This window comes from Stegodyphus dumicola, chromosome 5 (assembly GCF_044657685.1).
Source record: "Stegodyphus dumicola isolate Sdum_Otavi_A_Nest chromosome 5, ASM4465768v1".
NCBI classification, from domain to species: domain Eukaryota; kingdom Metazoa; phylum Arthropoda; class Arachnida; order Araneae; family Eresidae; genus Stegodyphus; species Stegodyphus dumicola.
Window position 1 is genome coordinate 24,049,965 of NC_140772.1, and position 13,454 is coordinate 24,063,418.

Genomic DNA, 13,454 nt, shown 5'->3' on the forward strand with positions numbered 1-13,454 from the left:
ACACGCTTAAAGGGTTAAAGAATGGTATTTTTAGAAAGATAAAAATGTAGAGAATTTGAAAATGAAAAAAAAAATTCAATTCAAAAATCACAATTTTGAATTCAAAATTTTGAATTCAAAAATTCAAAAATCACAATTTTTTGAAGATTTTGGGGTTCCAACTCCCCTTAAAATGTGTAATCAAAGAAAAAATAATATAACCAAACGAAATTTCAAAACTTAAGTAAAGCTGTTTTAATTAATTGCTGATATTAATTCTGCTAATACATAATATTTTATTACCGAAGATTGAATAGAAACGTAATTTTAAAGCTGATTTTTGTGTTAAGTTAATCGTTTTCTGATTCTCAATTTGCTAGATCATTCTATCCTTATGGGACACAATGGAAATTAACTGCAGATATTTTTCGAAAGTTAAGTTTATTACATAAACTGTTAAAGAAATAAAATTAAAATTTGTGAATAGATCAATCAACCTTACTCATACTATTACTTATTAAAATTAATGAAATAAAGTCACGTCACCTAATTGTAGGAATATAATCTTAGACATTAAGCACACATCTTAACATCAAAAATGAGTCCTGTTTATGTAATTGTTCCACAACTAAAATACTTTAAGGGGGCTCATACACCTTAAACCCCTCATGATCTTCCAATATGTGACTGTTGCAAGAATTGGAATATTTTATTTATTTTAAAAGCCCATACTTCCAACCTTTTACAGCTGAGTACATAATATAGCTGCTTTGGAAACTAGTAACCAGAAAGTTTGTGTTGCTACAAATATTTTTGTAATTTAATCCTCTTTGTGACAAAATATTTCGCCATGTTTCCATCTTGCATGCATGATATTTTAAGAATGGCTAATGGTACATACTTGAAATTTGATGGAATTCTTTATATGGGCACTATTTTCTAACTGAACCAAAAGTATGATAAATATTTTAATACTGAAAAATTTTATGGACGAAAACATTACAAATTTTTTTAATAAAATACATTTTATAACCTCAACTCCAAATAAAATAAAAATTTAACAAGAAATTTTTAGAATTTTAGGTTCACAGTAGTTTCCAAATGTTATAAGAGCTATATATTAAATGTGTAATTAAATTATGCAACAGAATATTTTAAACTGTGCTCGCAAGGTGGAAACGTGACGAAAAATGTTGTCAAAAAGCGGATTAAATTATAAAAATATTTGTGGCAACGCAAACTTTCTGATGACTATTTCAGAAAACAGCTATATTATGTAGTCAGCTGTAAAAAGGTGGAAGTAATTGCTTTTAAAATAAATAAGTTATCCCAATTCTTGTAACAGTCACCTATTTGAAGATCTTATGGGTTTTAAGGTGTATGATTCTCCTTAATGTAGGAATTTCTAGAATCCGCAATAGAATCGAAATTCATAAATTCGAATCTTCATGCATTTTCTGTCTTTCGAATATTACCAGCGACCGAGCGGTAAAGACGCTGAACACTGGTAGTTCGGTCCGAGTTTTGAATCCCGCAAACGGGCTGGCTGCATGGGCGTTTTCGTGGTTTTCCCCATGTGTAACGTGTATACGAGCCAATTTCCCTTAGAAAGTCCTCCACGGAGGCATCCCTCCCTTTAGGCAGATAGCCCTCGTGTGCTTTGCCGTAATAGAATAATGCAATCCGATCCAATGCAATCCATTGGTTAAAAAACTGCGAAAAAGTATGTATCCTTTGTGACCAAATATTGAACTCATAATAGATGGTATGAATACGACAAAATTCGCTTGTACTAAAAGACATATCTTCAGAACCTCAGATAAAGGCATGTTGATTTTTATTCACAAGGAGCTGTTGCATACAGAGGAAAGTAATAAACTGTGTTTCCTAAGGCGACAAATAAGAAAATTCAAAATCTGAAAAGAATTCATCGCTTCAGGCTAGAAAAGAAGAGAAATTTTACAACCAATAGAGTGTTAGAAGGAATGAATAGTGAGGTTGGAACATTAAAAATTTCCGTTTCCTCAAATACAGCATTGTTTGTAAGTCCATCAATATAGCTCCGTAAAAGCATTATGTATATATAGATATATATATATATATATAATTTTTGTCTTAATTACTTCTTCAAATTATTCCAGAAATTTTCTAGTTTATTGGTATTTGCCACATTAAACATGAAATTAGTTATTTTGTAATATGGGAGCTGTTTTCACGTGTTTGTCACTCTCTCGTCACAGCGGGCTATTGACCTGGATCCTGTCCTGGGGTAAGTAACCACTATATTCCTGTTTATCATAACATGTGACAAATACTTTTGCCACCACAACTAACGAAGACATCTTTACCACAATATTATACGCCATTTTCTCTGATTTTTCCGCCTGCGTTCTTGGTGTAACTGAAAGCACACTTATCGCGTATTCAGAAGGTCCGGTGTTCGAATCCTAGCGAGAACATTGCACATTTTTCACGTCTGAAGCACTAAACAAAAACGAATGACTCTATGGTGTCGCTCGGACTAAAAGGTGGTGGATGATAATTTGTCACCACCAGGATTTGGCGATTGGGTCTCCTCATCCCCGGTCGCCCTTTAAAACGGCGAGTATATAAGGTATTACCTCCCTACTATCCGCATACCTTCATGATGTAACTGGCAGCATATTCGCGAATTCGGGTTATATACCTAGTACTGTTCGGGTTATAAACCTGTTATATACCCTTTAACTCTTTCGCATCGAGAGAGGGCAAAATCTCAATTCCCCAAACATCAAAAACGCCCGTATCTAAGAATTTCTCCTGGAATGCTTTTCCTTCCCCCATGACAAGTTGAATACTACAGCGCTAACAATAGCCTTACTTAAGTAAAGCGAGAACTTCTTTCTTCGACGCTTTGACACTGTGTGAAGTTCCCCCTTGGGACGGGATTGCAACTTCGGGCATCAAAAGCTAAACACTGACAGTAAACAAAGGAAAGGAAGGAACAAAGGAAACAAGGAAGCTACTTTTAGTAGCTTCAAAAGAATGATTGACATGTGATTTAACAACACCTGAAAGCAATGAGTAATGCAGTAACGTGATGGGAGAAAGCACTGGGTAGGAAATTATTCAGAAGTTTCGGTCGTCCAGCCGATTTCTGAGTGCTCGGGCGTCTGGGGCGACTTCGATGCGAAAGAGTTAAGTCCGAAACTGAAGTTTTGTTAGAAGGATTTTCTAAGCAAGTGATACTAAACAAGCTCAATTTCTGTCTTACATGCTATTCAGAATTTTTTATGAATATTAAGCCCTAAAATGATACGAAATCTTTCTACGTATTGGATGTAAATAGCAAAACAATTATTGGCTCTAGTGTAGAAACCTCATTTCTGGTTACCATGATAGTTTCAACTTTGTTTTAGCTTCCTGACATTTTTTAAATGAAAATAGCTTGATGTGTACATGGACAAATTTAAGGTAGTGCGCAATGCCTAGTTTGTGATATTCTGGGATGTTTGTTTTAAACTTTTGAAGACGGGATGGCCATTACAGTGGCCATAGAGTCCTCTCTTTGAAAAGACGAGGTTGTCCACTTAAGTGGTCATGTCTTTTTCCACCATTTTCCAGGCTGAAAAGTGGGGTGAAATGTCAAATTTGACGTCCCTGGGGTTTTAACCACTTATCTCTTTCAAAGACCTTCCTTTTGCGACATAGATGCACCCCTCTGAGAATCCATTAAACTACCCACAAGAATCTTTGTTGCAAATAGGAGATGATTTCTTAAAGGGGGGAAGGCATTCGATTCAAGATTCCCCGTTTTAGTCCGAGATTAGGCTCGAACATCTCGGTATACCAAGCAGAGCTTCTAGCTATCAGTGCTGCAATTAGATATGCGAACACATGTCAACAGGAGAAATTCTCCATACTCAGTGATTCGGCATCAAGTCTAGCGGCTATCGCAAGTCAAAACAGCCGGAGTCCATTGGTATACAGAATTCAGAAACAGCTTCTGACAATGCCTATTTCGCAAAGACCCACTTTAAAATGGGTTCCCGCTCACACAGGGATTCAAGGCAATGAAGCCGCTGACCTACTGGCCAAGCAGGCAGCCAAGCAACTGCACGGATATATTAGAAAGACCAACTAAACTGCCTTGGTCTCATATTAAGCGAACAACTTTGACAAGTCTGCTACAAATTTGGCAAAGTAGATGGACAGAGGCAGAGGTAGGACGAAGGACATTTCGCTTGCTGCCAAAAGTTAACATGGAAATAAAGACCCACTGTGCTAGCCTAACACAGTTCTTGACAGGTCATGGACCATTCCCAGTATACCTGAACAGATTCAGACTTAGGGATACTCCATTCTGCGAATGCGGAGAGGAAGGCGACACGGACCATTATTACTTCCATTGTGTACATACAAGAACCTGGCACTTGAAGAAACCAGCGGACTGTGCCTGGGCAATGTGGACGACTAACACACTCAAAAACAGAATAGCCCTTGATAAAATAGAGAAAATCTCAGGACACTGCCTAAGCAGAAACAACCGTGGATAATATTATAATGTTTCAAAAGTTCAGAACTTAAAGCAGATAACCAGAATAACGCTTAGTGCCTTGCAGTTAACAATATGTAAAAACTGTTATTAGTTTATAATATTCAACCTTGTTACTCTGGAGTCTTCCCCGCCGTGATGGTATATAATTCCGTTTGGTTCATGTCCGTGGTCGGAAGCCATCATAGCTGTGCACTCACTCACTCACTCAAGATTTCCCGTCCTTTGGTAGCTTTTACTGCTATCAAAGTCCCGGCCTCAAAAGGTTAAGTGATAACAGATCGATGTGTACATGGACACAGAGTTTGTGCAATTCTTTGACTCTTCATTTTGGTTTTCTGTAGCGGCCATCTTGGAATTGCCTATCTTGGCGTCAAAAAAGAATCGCCAAAAACCAAGGGGCACATAATTGTAAACTTTTACCCAATTGTTTAACCATTTGGGAGCAATAATACATTGGAACTGCAAAGAGCATCTGAGAGCCTCCTGCATAAATTGAAGCAAAACTCGTATACTGGTGCATCTATGAAACATTAATTTATATATGTTCAACTGGGTGAAATTATTAAATTATCCATTTGAAAAAAGAAGCAGTCTCATAAACGGAAAAAAAATGCTTTTATAAATATCTTTTGATTTTCATGCACATGAATTCTGAAAAAGAAGAGAGAAAACCATTGCGTTGTTTGAGCGTTAAACAAACCTTGTAAAAGAAACGAAAGAACATTTAAAAGGAGAAAATTTAGATGTTTTTTAACCTTCTTGAAAAAAAAATAATTTTAAATTCATTCGCTTTATAAACTGAGAATTCATTTTATTAACTTAATTATACGGAAAAGTTCAGCAGTTTTTGCAAAGCTGAGTTGTTTTAAGATAATGTTAATACTACTTCGTGTACGCATAAGCAAATCTCAGAAATGGTAATCTTGCAATTCATATTTTAAATGTAAATTTTAACTCCCGAGTGAAAATGCTTAAACTTTTTATATTTGCTTTTCATATTAGATTTTATTCAATTTTTCTCTTTAGAAACAATAAAAGAAAATGATAAAAGATTTTTGAATCGCTGCTGCACTTTCCAAAGTGATAAAATTAATTTTTCTGTTTCTTCGGCTTCCCCAATTGCATCTGTAATGTATCATCAAAGCACTTAAACGCTTACATTAGAAAATTAAACGTAAAATGTTTTAGCGATAGCATAACTAAATGCAATGGGAAAAGCCCATTTTTCTTCTAATACTACCTTTTTTATATTTTAACATTAAAACAACCGGTGCTACTTTGGTAGACGGTTGCACGGGTTTTGGCGATTTACATTGGCGCAATTGTTGGCGCGGTTTCTACAGTCGTCAGCCATCTTGAAAATAGCTATTTTTACGTATTTTACTCATATAGTAAAGTATTCGAAACTTTAAAAAATAAATATCTTTAAAAATAATGGATTAATTTTTTGCTAAAAACGTTGTTTTTTAAGATGGCTGGCAAATGTAAATAAATACATTTACTAAGACTATAAAATGCTAAAGTAAGGTTAAATTATTACTTTCATATAATAGAATAAAAACACCGCTATAAAAACATTGCGCAACATTTAATTGGATTAAAATATTACTTAAATTGAATATCGAATTATAAACATCATACCAACTTTTAAAAGAATTAAAATATTACTCAAATACTTTAAAATAAGTTTTATAGGATTTAATTATTTAACATTAAAACATATGCGGCAATAAATATCTCAGGACTTTTTTACAACATTGTATTAATTTTTTAATAAAAATTGAAGTATAAAATTATGAAGTAAAAGAAAATTGTACTCACATTTTTAACCTGTCGTATATTGATACCACAAAAAAAAAAAAAAAAAAAAAACGGTGCGCTAACGATTTTTATCTGTGTGATCCAGATCTTTCACACTTCATTGAAGAAGCAATTAGCCAGATTTTCTCCAAAAATTTAAAATAAATTTCCTCTGACGCTATTAACAATTTATAAATAAATCTTTGATTAGGAAAGCAAAGTTGGCCAAAATAAGGTCTCAAACGGCAGTTTCTTTTATTCCGATACCAATAATCTTGGTAATTACCAATAACAACATTCATATTCGAAACGGACATATCCATTCGCTTTGAAATCTGAAGAATTCGAAGAGATGAATAATGAAATTTTAAAATGGAGCGGTAATGCACAAATATTCAGTAACCAATCAGGGAGCTGATTACATCACGCATAGAAATAAAATTATTTAAATAATCATTCATAATAAAATCATATTTTAAAAAAATGCAAAATTAAATTGTATTTTAATATTTAACAGCTATAAATAATGTTTAAAACATTAGATTAAATTTATAGATATTAATAAAACCAATTACTTTTAAAGTAAGGTGACGTCATTGATTACATCATCCACAACATAAAATATTATAAACAACAAAATTTTTATTTCAAATAAAAATGTAAAATTAAATTGATTTTTAATATTTAGAAGCCATAAATAATATTTAAAACACGGAAGTTATGCATAATAAAACGCATTACTTTTTTAATAAAATGACAACAAAGTATCGGTTACCATAAGTAACTTATCCAGCAATGGGTACACATAAGTTGTATTACTCGCCAAAACAAAATCGCCAAAAAGTCGCCAAAATCCGTGCAACCGTCTACCAAAGTAGCACCTTCGTTTCTATCTTATGAAGCTGATGGTGGTCTATAATTTCTCATTCTATCCATTTCTTGTAATGCTTCATTATGGCAAGGAACCTTTCCAGTGAGTTTCGAGCAGTCCAGTTCTTCAATTAATATTCCATCTAATGATTTCACAGGACTCAAAGCGACATATACTTGACTTGCTGCGAAGTGTTATTGTCCTAGATACATTACTGCATAATCTACAGCACTACCTTGTATCTTTTGTACTGTTGTTGCTCATGATAGTATCAATGGTAGCATTCTTTGTTCATCAGAATTTTTGCTACATAAATGAGACATTACATTCGCTTCATTCAACTCTATAAAACTACAATTCTTTAATCCCATACACTTTAAAAATCTTTAGAACTCTGTCTTACTGTTGCCACTTATTTTTGTTAAATATTATAATCCCATTTATCACAGGCATGTTCTATTTTTACTTCCTTGTACGAAGTAAAAAGGAAGTATTGTAATCGCGAAAAGCTTCAGGCAGCATACTTCAACGACAATATCCCATTTTGACCTCTTTCAAATGCAATTTAGCGATGTATTTCCGTGATAAATGTACGTAAGGACAGAATAAAACACTCTTTTTCTTCAAAAAAATTATAAAACTGCTTTAAAATAAATTCTGAAGAGAATTTTTCGTGTCGTCTGTACGAACGTATGTACGTACGTATGAACGTACATATCTCGCATAACTCAAAAACGAGTAGCCTCAGAACGTTGAAATTTTGTATATAGTACTGCTATAACATATAGATGTGCACCTCGTATTTTGGTTGCAATCGGCCGCACCAAACGTATATAAATATATTTATATATATACATCCACTCTGTTACCCGGCTCAGTGATCTCAGTTTCTTTACTCTTATATGTTTGTAAATTGTACATTTTTTGCTTTAAAAATAATTGAATTATGTTGATTTTATCTTCCGGTTAAGGGCTTTATGCCTTTAGTAAATCTGTATGCAATATTTTTAGAATTATCAACAATTTTAAAGTTGTTTAAGCCGCTAATTTTTTTTTTTTTTTTTTTTTTTTTTTTTTTTTTATGGTGGCCATTGAGAGTTTACATTTGAAACAGCATACAAGTGGATTTTTTGCCAATCTAGGATACAATGGATTTGTAGCTTCTCAACACAAAATACAGCGCCTTCATTTATTATTGCCAATTAAATCATGCTTAATCCTTTCTGGAATTTTTTCGAGGAAATAAGTGTTTAAAATTTACTTCGTAATTTTTAATGCAGATATTTTGAGTTTTTATGTATTTTTGCCTTTTCGCGAATTGAGAACTGAATTAATTAAATGAGAAATACTCAATCGTCTGTGAAAAACTGTTTCTTTTTTGTTTTCTTTGCTTAATTTCTTTTATACATAGTTATAGCTTTATTATAGTATTTGAATAGAACATGTGGCAACGATTAGATAATTCTTTAAATGATATACATTTTGTGCATTCTGAGTTATAATATGAATGAAATATAATATTGTTAAGTAAACCTAGCGCCAGAGTCTCGCTATGGTAAACAAAGTGAATTTTAAAGAATGTATTTATTCTATTGTGGTTTATGCGCTGTCGGCGAAGTAGGTTTAAGTCAATCTAATAAGTTTAAATGAAATGCAAAAAAAAAAAAAAAAATGCGTATAATTTAATATTCCGTACAAGGAAGTCATGTGGTGTACACATCAGATTTTTATAAGTTATTATAAGATTAATTTTTACAGCACGTAAAAATTTCTAATAAGCGGTCATTATTTGTAAGTCTTATAATATATTTAATAAAAGCAGTAATTCTTTAGTTCGGATAAACGGGAATAAATACACAGGAATTGAGTTTAAAGTGTGAAAAAACTGTATTAACATGAAGTGTCATCCACTACAAGTTTAAAAAATGTATTTGAACTTGAGTGGATGAATAAAAAGTATTTTATTAACCATTGAAAATTTGAACAAGTTATAGGGAGAGTGTGAGCTAATACTAGGAAATTAAAAACGAAATATTTTTAATATAGTTATTGCTCTTCGTATAAATTTATCCGTTTATAAATTCCGCCGGCTTATAAGATTTCGCTAACTGGTCAAAATAAAACTTCCTTTGGTGAAATAATTAAAAACGTGTGTGGAACTTATGAATTGTCTTAAGGGGACTCGGTACCCCAAAATCAATGAAATTACCGATTTTCAATTTTTTGCTGAAAAAGTACCTTAATACACTTACTACATTGAAGAGGAATTTTGAAATGATCTGACGATAATAAATGCTATAAAAAGGTTTTTTAAAATTTTGACACCCCTTTAAATGCCACACCCCCTCAGTGTTTATTTTATTTATTTATTTATTTTTTTTTTTTACTTCTTAATTTTTTCAGTAACTTACTAAAAATCAGTGTAAATGAAAAGGAGTGTAATTAAATATGACTCCAACTATCAAAAAACTCTATTTATGCGTATATACTGATTTATTTAAATACAAATTAAAGTTGGAAAAAAAAATTTTTTTTTCACCTTTAAACTGGCAAGTTTATATATTTATACTGAGCTCAGCAAATAATTTTATGTGTATTATCAGTCAACCAAAATGCTATGCTTATTCAAAAGTTGAAATTATCTGTGATTAGATACGAACAGAAAGAGGTGGTGTAATGAAAGTGATCAAATTGCTGACCGTAGCATTATTGAAATAGTGCTGGAACAAACATTAAACTTTTTAATTAATTAAAATGCACGTTATTTAATTTAAAATGCAATTTATGTACGAGAACAAATGGCTAAAATAAGAGAAGAAATCAAATAAGCTGCTGAGTGGTTTTAAATAAAATGTTTTATGTCCGTTAAAATTTCAAATTTTGCTTTTTAAAAAATGAATAAAACGACAAATTAATATTATTAATAATGATTATAAGCGTTTTAGAAAATATATTTTAACTAATTCACTCATTAAAATTGTTTTGAGCGTGTTTTAAAAAACAAAAACAGGTAAAGAAAAATTCTACTTGATTTTATGATATTTTTGCAATATTTCTAGCCTGATAAGGTTTTAAACAAAAGCTTGTAATTTACATTCATATTAATCAATTGAGCAGTACTAAGTTTTATTATATACATATATATATATGTGTTGAAATTCAGTAATAAAATTTTTAAGAAATTGGAAATGATTTAATGACCGTCCAGACAGTTTACATTCTTTAAACTGCGATTTCTCAGTTTGCAATTTTTTAATGTATCCTTTTACTTAAAGTCCTAAAACTTGTTTAGATATGGACCAAATTATTTAATAATCTTACTTTTTATTTAAAATTTTATACTAAATAGAATCAAAGATGGGATTTGAAAAATAATGAAAAGAAAAATTATTGGAAGTAAAAATGTTACTGAAATCATATTTTTTTAAAGTTTTCATATAAAAATGTGTTTCTTATTTTTTTTCTCAGAAACTAATTCATTAATTGAAAAATCGATTCGTAAAGTTATTAAGAACACTATTATGAATACAATAAAAAATTTGAAGCAAAAATATTGAAAATTGTGGAAGAAGAAAGAATTTTTAAATGTTGAATTTTTTTTAAAATTCAAATTTAAAAAAAATTGAGAGCAAAAAATTTTTTTTTCAGCTTAAAACTATTTTGTCTCGTAAAACCACTTAATATTATTCATAAAAAGTAGATGAAAGTGCTTAAATAAAAAAAAATCATTCAAAAGGTAACGAGTCCCCTTAAATTAATCATTCCTCAATGTTTTGGGCCACTTGATCGTCTGCCTGTTTCAGAGATCGTATTTCGCATCGCGCCGTTCGCATGCGTAGCTCGCATTTTTGCCTTTTGCATTCTTCTAAACGCTAACTGTAACTTTCACTGTAACGTTGGTGCTCTGTTCCAAAGTTGAATCCGCTGAATAAAAAGGTAAAGCATACAGTCCACTCGCAAATGTTCTATTCTTAATGTTTATTAATTTTATAAGGTATTTCTCCCGCTTTCTTAACATGCCTTCGTGGTGTAGTGGGCAGCACACTCGACGCATATTCCAGAGATCCGTGGTTCGAGTCCAGGGGAGGGTATTGCTTATTTTTCATCTTTCTTCCTTCGAAATAACCTAATATTGGCACAGTGGTACTAGAACTAAAAGGTGGTGAATGATGATTTTTCACCACCACGATTTGGCGATTGGGTCTCCTAAAACCCCAGTCACCTTTAAAAGTGTGAGTATATAAGGTATTTCTCTCACCTTCTTAGCATGCCTTCGTGGTGTAGCGGTTAGCACGCTCAACGCGTATGCGAGAGGTCCATGGTTCGCGTCCCTGCGAGGGCATTGCTAATTTTTCTTCTTTCATGCCTCTAAAAGGTGATGAATGATGATTCGTCACCACCAAGATTTGGCGATTCGGTCGCGTAAACTCACAGTCGCCCTTTAAAAAGGGGTCGTATATAAGGTATTTCTCTCCCCTTCTTGGCATGCCTTCGTGGTGCAGTGGTCAGTACGCTAGACGCGAATTCGTAATTCGAATCCCAGCGAGATCATTGCTCATTTTTCACATGTTCTGCTTCGAAATAACGTACTGTCTCTACAATTTAAATTTAACATACCGCGACGAAACACTTAGCGTTGCCACTTTATTTTTAGAAGCTTGAAATAATTATGGCTTTCTGGCTAGAAATTGTGAAGTTATTTCGGTCAAACATATAGATTATTATCTCGATTCTCAAAGGTAAACAAACGGAACATAATGTAAGAAAAGAAACGGTACGTCAAATAAACCGAAGCAAATTCCAACTTGAATTCCTTTTATTTGTAAATATCACATTCAATATTCAAACCATTTTCATTTTTTGTGAATCTACAAGCATTTCATTTAATCCTTTGACTACTAACGGGACATATATCTTTCACTAAAGGTTTAAAAATTTATGTTGGGTTAAAAAGTACTTCGAGTCTCCTAAATGTTGGGCATCGTGTTCCAATAGCTGGAAAATCAAGACGCCCATGTGTTCGTTGTACACAAATGAACATAAAGAAACGAATAAATATGTGTTGCCCGATGTATAATGTTGGGTTATGCAAAGAATGCTTTACCCTGTACCATACGACGTAAAATCTTTTCATATAATAAAGTTTTCCAAAACGATAAGTGTAGATAAAGTAATTCGACCGCTACGTGTGGGATATACATATCCCACCGTTAACTACGGCCGGGACATACGTGTCCCAGCCTTTTGTTTGAAAACCTTTTGTCAAAAAAAATCCCAAATGCTAAGGTTACCTTTATTTATGACATATTTTGGTTACATGGATAGAAAACGGGGTATTTTTTTTAATTCAAAATCAAACAATGCTTCAAGAAGAGAAAACATTTTCACATGAGACGCATCCATTTCTATCTCAAATGTATGTTAACCCGCGGGAAGGCGCGTGGGGTGTATCATACCCAACCCTACATAAAAGTGGAATATTCCTAACTTGTGAAACTGAAATTCTGTGCTGCTTTCAGTAGCTGAGTTTCTAGTTGTGGTTGACTTTCAGAACCGCTTTTTCTTTGCCTGTGTGTTTCAGAAAAATATTTATAGGTTTTTTTGTTGGAACTGGGGTATGACACACCCCACGCGCCTGTCCGTGTAAGTGTTTTTCTGACTGAATATTTAGTTCAGAAATTTATTTCTAGAGTGTAACAGTAAATATTTCTACTCGCAAGTGATTTGAAAGTACATGACATTAAATTCTTAAAAATTTCTAACTGCATTATGGTAAAAAGAAGTAGTCCCTATGAACTGGAGATGCAACGCATGCGAGATTTATTAGAAATATTTGAAAGCTATGAAGATTGCATTTCGGAAACTGAAGATGAAACTAAGAATATTTTCTACAATGTTCTGGTTTCGGAAAAGATAAAACATTAATTCCTGATGTTCCTAAAAAAGGAAAAACTGTTCTTATGCTTTATATAACGATCATTATAACATTATAACATTATATAACGATCATACTATAGATGGTACTATTGGAGAAAATAAAACGTTAGGAATTATATGTTTTAATAATATGACTAAAGGAGCAGTGGATATGGGGGATGAAATGTCAGTCAATTATTCAATTGCCAGAATAACGAGAAGGTGGCCAATGGTAAAATTCTTTCCTGCACTGAATGTTGCTGTAATAAATGCTTGAATTATATTACATTGAACTGCTAATCCACCAACGAGAAACATAAGTCTGTTTTTGAAGGACTTAGCATTACATTT

The 13,454-nt window shown here is 32.5% G+C and overlaps 1 protein-coding gene across 2 annotated transcripts in view; it reads left to right on the forward strand.

The window, feature by feature from the left end:
* The window catches only part of LOC118182638 (hemicentin-2-like), a 941,057-nt gene that overhangs the window by 200,110 nt on the left and 727,493 nt on the right, over positions 1 to 13,454 (forward strand). The window lies entirely within an intron of this gene.